Here is a 6804-nt window from a genome sequence, read left to right as displayed (position 1 = left end):
ATGGGAATTGTGCACGGCCCAGGCAGGACCACAGTCAAACGCTAGGGCCCAACCAGGGGCCTGGCCCGGCCTGTGCTCTGACTGGGAATCAAGCCAGGGTCCCTGTGGCCGGCGGAGCTCTGTGTCCTGAGAGCCCAGGAAGCAGATTGAAGTGACCTGTTGAATTTGGACAAGTTTGCTTTCTTTCTCATTTTTTTTTCATTTTGTTTTTTCCACTTCGGGTTTTTTTTTTTTTTTACCTGTTTGATTTGCACTTTTTCTTTTGTTTTATAATTTGTTTATAAGCTTTTTCCAAGGCTGCAGTGCCCTCCACCACTCCTGCACCAGCCCGAACACCAGCTCCGCTGCCTCCCCCTCCGTCACCGAAGAGAGTGTGTCTGCTCCCCCACCCAGCCCGGCGTCCAGCTCCACCTCTTCCACCTGCATCGTGGAAGCCAGGACCACCACTCTCCAACCCCCGGCCCAGCCCTCCAGCGTGGCCCTGGGGGCTCCCCCACCACCTACAGCAGCAGTAGCAGCTCCTGCCTACAAGCTGCAGAGCTGGGTGGTTAGGACCCCAGCCTCTCCCTCTGGCCCCAGCCACAGCCTGCAAGGGTTGGCTAGGAGGGTCCTCAGGTTCTTGGTAAAATGTATGTGCTGTAGGCTGTCCACTGACAAAAAGAGAGTCACACCGATGGAAGGTTTAAAAATTGTGAAGGGCCTATAGCAGATAGGTTTTAAGAAAAATCCGAGGACCCTGGGACCCAACCAAGGGCGTGGCCACACCTGTGCTCTGACTGGGAATCCAACCAGGGACCCTGTGGCTTGCAAGACGACACCCAACCCACTGAGCCACACCAGCAGGGCCACATTCCCTGCATTTTAAATGGTGAACCTGAAGGTACTGAGCTCTAGGGAGGCCGGTCACTGGTGCTGGAGACCAGCCAGAGGCAGCACACAGACAGCTGCAGGTGAGAGCACTGCCAGACACACCCACGTGCTGTGTGTAGGTGAGAGGACTCGGTCCCGAGGACGATGGATGCGTGCAAACTGCCGCAGCATTCCTGCACGGGATTCACAGCATGAGGGTATCACATCATGAGGTGGCCTTCAGAAGCATTTTGTCCAGATATCAGCTGAGCTTGGAGGACGGCCTGGAGCCCCTGGGGGTCAGTAAAAGAGGCTGTTCACACTGCGGGCCCAGCCCTCAACCCCCACCTAATGACACCTCAGAGACTGGACTGTTCTTCCCGGGACCCTTCTCCCCTCCCCTGCTCTCCTTTGCTCCCTGCTTCTAGACGTTCTTAATTAAAGTATTTGGTTTCTCCAAATTTTGTAATCAACTTGATGCTCCAGAGAGATGTATTGAACACTCTCTTTTTATCCTCTCTGCACAGAATTGGGGCGGGGCATCCTGTAGTCTGAGAAGTGTGCAGTGGTGCAGTACTCGGGCTTTATTAGGGGAACTCCCAACAGTAACATGAGGTTTTGTGGGGGAAAGGCCTGCACCCAGCACACTGGGCCTGTTCTGACACCAGGGCACAGCAGGGCTGACACAGGCAGAGTCTCTGTTGTCACACAGCCCATGGCCTGGCTGCTCTGTGACATCAGCAGGAATCCCCTCTCCTGACCTCTTGGCTTTGCTGCTTCCCTCTGGGCTGCTGTCAGTCTCAGGGGACCTGTCCCCCTATACAAGTCAGACTAGTAAAGCTCTGGAGGAAGAGCGCTCCAGGCAGAGGGGACAGCCAAGGCCCAGGCAGCTGGAGCTGAGTGAGCTGGAGTGAGAGCAGCAGGAGATGGGGCTGCAGATGAAGGGCAGACTCCTGGGCCTCGGGAAAGGGTGTGGGTTTGACTCTGGGAACTATGATCAACCCAGGAAGGGTTATAAGCAAGTAAGTAATATGATCTGATATAAGTTTTAAATCTCCTCAATTGTGGAGAGGATTCTTCCTCTGCAACCATTGTTATCTATCTCTACATGTTACAAGATTCACCAGGCAGGGCAGGGTTTCTTATAACCACTGAAGAAATGTGAGTTGGAAACTGCATGTGGTTTTTCACTTCAATCCTTTTCACCCCAGTTCCCTGAACAGGTAGACATGCCGGTCAATACATTGTTTTAAACGGGAAAGACCCACCTGCCTCTGCGGAGCTGATTCACTGGTTCTTACATCACTGAGTAGCTGGTCTGCTTCCCCTTTGCACTGAGGAACCTGTCCAAGGCCAGTTACTGGGCAGCTGGGAGCCAAAACTGCAACTCAGATGTTGTTATGCAAGGCCCATGCCCCTTTCAGCTCCAGAAAACACCAAGTTGGATCACTTAGATCTCAGCTTCCAAAATGCAGTCCTTGGTCTCAGGAAGGATCCCTGGATATTCACAGACAGGAAGCCCCACCTACCCCACCCCAAAACTCCTTCCATCAGTTAAGATCTAAGATCTTAACTTAATTTCCCAAGCAGCAGTGTCCCTTAAGGGACATAAACTGTCCTCTTCACATCTGACAGATGCCAGGGGCCTTGGCCCCAGAGAAGATCCAGTAATTTCCCCCCACACTCACTTGGCCAGTCTGGGGAGAGGAGGGCACTCCCCACTGCCCACCCAGCTGCCTACCTCCGTGTGTCTGTCTGTTGGCCGCCCTGGAACAGCCCCATCTGGTTCCTGTGCCTCCAGCCAGTCCAGCCCTGAGTGGGTCAGCACATGTCCGGTACCTGCATAGTTAAGGTGGGGCGGGAAGAAGACGGGTGTTCCCCAAGTGGAACTCTGACAGGCTTTCTGGGAGCCACCTTTCCACCAGGCCCTTTGGAGACGTTCCGGGCCAACTGCAGAGGCCTTTCTCCAGCTGAGAGAAGGGCCCCAGCCCTAGGCACTGCTCCCTCACCTCTGACTTGAATCCAGCCCTGACCTTCACAGTCCACCCTGGTCAGACTCCGCCCACCCGCACTGGATGAACCTAAATCGTGCTGGCAGAACTCCACGCCACTCAGGCAGAGGTTAGCGCTCTGCTGGCTCACAGCCTCTATGGATAAGGGGCCATGTGGTTCAGCTTCCAAACCAAGACAGTCTTGAGAATAAAAAGGGAACTCCTAATACTCTTCCCGGGATATTGGGCATGAATGAGGACTGTCCAGGGCAGAGCAGGTCTGCGTCTCCCCAACTAGGCAACAGGCCTGCTGGTCCCAGCAGCCCTGAGCAGCTCCCTGAGCCGGGTCCATCTGGCTAAAGACTCGCCCACTTGCACATTCTGCGTTGCCTTTCATTATAAAAGATGTTCCCAAGCATTTTTCACATCCATATCATAATCTAGTAAACTGAAAAAAGTACAATCTCCACTTCAGAAATGAAGACACACACAGGGTTAGTTAAGGAGACTGCCCGAGGTCCCGCCAAAGTGAGCAGCGGAGATGGGACTAGAACTCGAGCCTCCTGACCGCGGTCCAATAAACAGACTGACCAGTTCCCGCCCCTTCCTCCACTGTGGGCCACTGGAGACTCATACAGCTGTCAGAGTAGAGCAGGGCCCCCGTTTAAAGTCACCAGATGGGCTTCTACTGAGACCATCTGTAGACCTCAAGGCCCAGCGTCAGAGCACGTGGGGGCTGTGAGCAGGTGCAGGCAAAGATCAGCGCCAGCTGGGCCACGCCCAGCAACCGGCCTGAGCCAGGGAAGCCACAGGCCGCTGTGGTGAAGCAGAGGGCCCCGCCCCAGCGCCCCATCCCTCCCCACCCCAGAGGAAAGCACTGGAAAGGGCACAGAGGAACATGTGAGCTCCGCAGCCACACTGCTCTTGAATCCCTGGGGGAACTTGAGAGTCTTGGTGTTTCCCCTTCAGAACATTTCTCCAGTCCCTACCCAACCACAAGCTCTGTGTGCCACGGCCCGCCTGGTCGCCCTCTCCCTGAGGGGCTGTCAGTCTAGCAAGAGGGGACAGAGAAGTGAACAAGTCACGCAGTCGTCTGCCCTGGAAACCGTTACAGTGGGTTTGGGCCTCTGCGGACCACAGTACGGAGGCTCCTCAGAAAACAGAATAGAGTTACCCCATGGAGACTGCTCGCTGGACGATGATCCCCAGTTGGGTAGACCAGTTGAGTTGAAAGCAATCGAATTGACACATTAATTGAGAGCAATCAATGTTACATGACATGGGAGATAGCCGACATACTCAAAATAGCCAAATCAATGAAGTTATTGGTGAAAATAAAAAATGCCTGTTATATTATAGAAAAAATCACACATAGTTTTTGGCCAACCCAATAGTTCCCCGCCCCCAAGAAATGCAAATTGCTTTGCAGAATAGTGGGTGGTTCCCTGGAGAGACAGAGTGTGGTCGGAGGGTCCAAAGCTGAGTCTATGAGTCCAGAAGACAACCTCACCAATACTGTGGATGCGGGGGGGGGGGGGGCTGCGAGCCAGTTGGTGGGGGCGAGGGGCTTGGAGCTCACCAACCTCTGCCTGTTGCCAGGACGGGCCAGGTGGCAGGCACAAACACTAGGACCCTCCCATCCTTTACTCACCCAAGGCATCCCCAGGCCCCAGTGTGGAACAATCAGACACCATGCCCTGGGGAGGATCTGTAATGTGCCCCGAGTGTCAGAGAACTGAACTCCAGGGGGATGGGAGAGGGTAGCGGACAGAAGAAGGAAGTGCGGATGCCTGACTAAACCTCAAGGGCAAGTGGAAGTGAGTCAGGTAAGCGGGGACCAGAACATTCCAGAAAGAGAGGAAGCAGCACATGCAACCATGTGGGATATGAATGCTTCACACAGCCAATCACGAGTCACTCTGCTTGGCTGCAACAGGGGGGCTTAAAGAATGCGAGGAACAAAGGGGCCCAATGCTACCTGGTAATCAATCACTATGCTTCACTTTCACAAGGAAGAGCCAGCAATGTGCTCTGCAGTCTTTCTGCCTGAGCCTGGGAACTTTCTTCACCTGTCCGAACCTAATTTCCTCATCTGTGAAATGGGATAACAGCAGCCCCCAGCTCCAAGGGTTGGCCATGAAATCATAAGCATCACTACACTTACAATCCTGCCCTCTTTTAAAACATCTCTGCATCATCACCATCATTGTTACTGCTCTTTGGCTTTTCTCAGGAGAGAATGTTCTTACTGCCCATCTGCATTTGGGGGCACTTACACGATGACCTTGTGTAAAGGCCAACCAGACTATTCTAGCTCTCCTAACACATGGCCCAGTGTGAAGTTGCTGCCGTGCGTGACTACTCAGAGATCACCAGAAAGCACACTTATTTCCCTTTAATTGGCAAACTAAAGATGTCCCATGGGAAGAGACGCGAACAACAGAGAGAGCAAAAGTGTTTATACAGAGAAGCCGACCCCTTTACTTCTCCAGAAAATTAAATGCACTGGAAAGAACTTCCTCTGTTCCCCTGCATTTTAAGGAGAGAGTCTGTCCAACTGATACTAATCAAAGGCATAAATAAAGCGTTAGCACATTGAACCCAGCACTAAGTACAAAGAATGGAAACTGATGCCAGGGTCAGACTGGTTCCAAATTAGAAAGTGCACCGATATGTCTGATCGCATCCACACGTGGAGAGATGAGAGGAGAGGCAAGGGGGGAGCAGGGTCCACAGAGCCGCTGAGGCAGAAGATCCAGCTGCAGTGGGTCCGAGCACAAATCACGTGAGGAAGCGGAGACGGCAGTTATAGGGGAATCTTTCCAGGCCTGGTGAGAATGCGCCCCCGGAAGAGAAAGACGGGGTGGTGCCTTGATACCAGGGCACAAGGACAAAGGAGTGTGTGTGTGTCTCTTTAAAGGTAACCGATACTAGGCAAGTCTGCAGCCTACAGGGCACAAGCTAATGTGTGGGAATATGGAAATATCAGGAAAGGAAAGGAAAGCAGCTGAACCACCCACCAGCCAGAGAGCTGCATGAGTGGCAAAGAGTTTAGACTCTGGAGCCAGACCCATGGGTCTGAATCCTGTCTCTGTCATCTGCTGGCTTGTGACGCTGTGCAAGATGCCTGAACTCCCTCCACCTCATACCCTCACGTGTGAAATGGAAGTAACAACGATGCCTTCTCCAGAGAGTTGCTATAAGGATTATACAAAGTAATATTTATAAAATGCTTACGATAATGGCTGGCAGTGTGTTAAAGAGGATACAAAAATCAATGTCTTCTAAGTACTGAACCCGCGGTACTGCTGAGTATAACCCTCAGCACCAGTGAGCACAGAACAGACGTTCTTTCTGGTTCTTTCTGACGGCACGGACCGGCGCATGCACACGAGGAACTGAGACGGTGTCAGGGGATCAGGGGAAGCGCCCAGAAGGAGAGGTGCTGACATCACCCACAGTCGTCATCGCAAAGGGGGTTCCACGCTGTACTACAGGCAGGAGCCAGCCAGGGTCTCAAAATTCCATCTCGCCCCAGGACGACCTTGACCATTAGGGTGAGATTCGGAAGAAGTTTGAGGGAGGAAGGGGTGACAACGGACAAGTCAGGCTCAGTGAGGAGAGGGCCCCGGAGAACAGGGTCCAAAATGGACCACCGTGCTCTCTTCTCCGCACTTCACCATTGTTTGAGTGTATGACCGAAAATGCATGAATGAAGATTTAGGTGCTAAAACAAAGAATCAATGTGAAATGCTGCCCTCAGGGGAAACTGAGTCAGTGGTACATGAGGTCTCCCTGCATTGTTTCTTACATGTGAATACACATGTGATTTCACAGAAACTTCGACTTAGAGAGAGAATGATAAAGAAGAGTGGAGATTAAATGCTGAGGGTTATCTGCCTCTTATGATACTTCAGGGTGTGGGTTTATTGATAGGGTCAAGGTTAATGGCACGGTGAGGTGT

General features: G+C 52.6%; 1 long non-coding RNA gene across 1 annotated transcript; it reads right to left on the bottom strand.

Annotated features, from left to right (window-relative positions):
- Nucleotides 1–555: 555 nt before the first annotated feature.
- LOC128627174 (uncharacterized) lies at nucleotides 556–2758 on the bottom strand. Its single transcript, XR_008391334.1, has 3 exons — nucleotides 2591–2758; nucleotides 2118–2217; nucleotides 556–1142 (listed from the first exon to the last, which is right to left on the bottom strand). It is a non-coding gene; the product is annotated as an uncharacterized LOC128627174 (long non-coding RNA).
- Between the last annotated feature and the right edge of the window lie 4046 nt (nucleotides 2759–6804).

This window comes from Artibeus jamaicensis, unplaced genomic scaffold (genome assembly GCF_021234435.1).
Source record: "Artibeus jamaicensis isolate MK-2021 breed Jamaican fruit bat unplaced genomic scaffold, CSHL_Jam_final contig_1085, whole genome shotgun sequence".
Classification (NCBI taxonomy): Eukaryota; Metazoa; Chordata; class Mammalia; order Chiroptera; family Phyllostomidae; genus Artibeus; species Artibeus jamaicensis.
The sequence above is the reverse complement of the archived record's forward strand: the minus strand, read 5'-3'. Positions and strand labels throughout refer to the sequence as shown.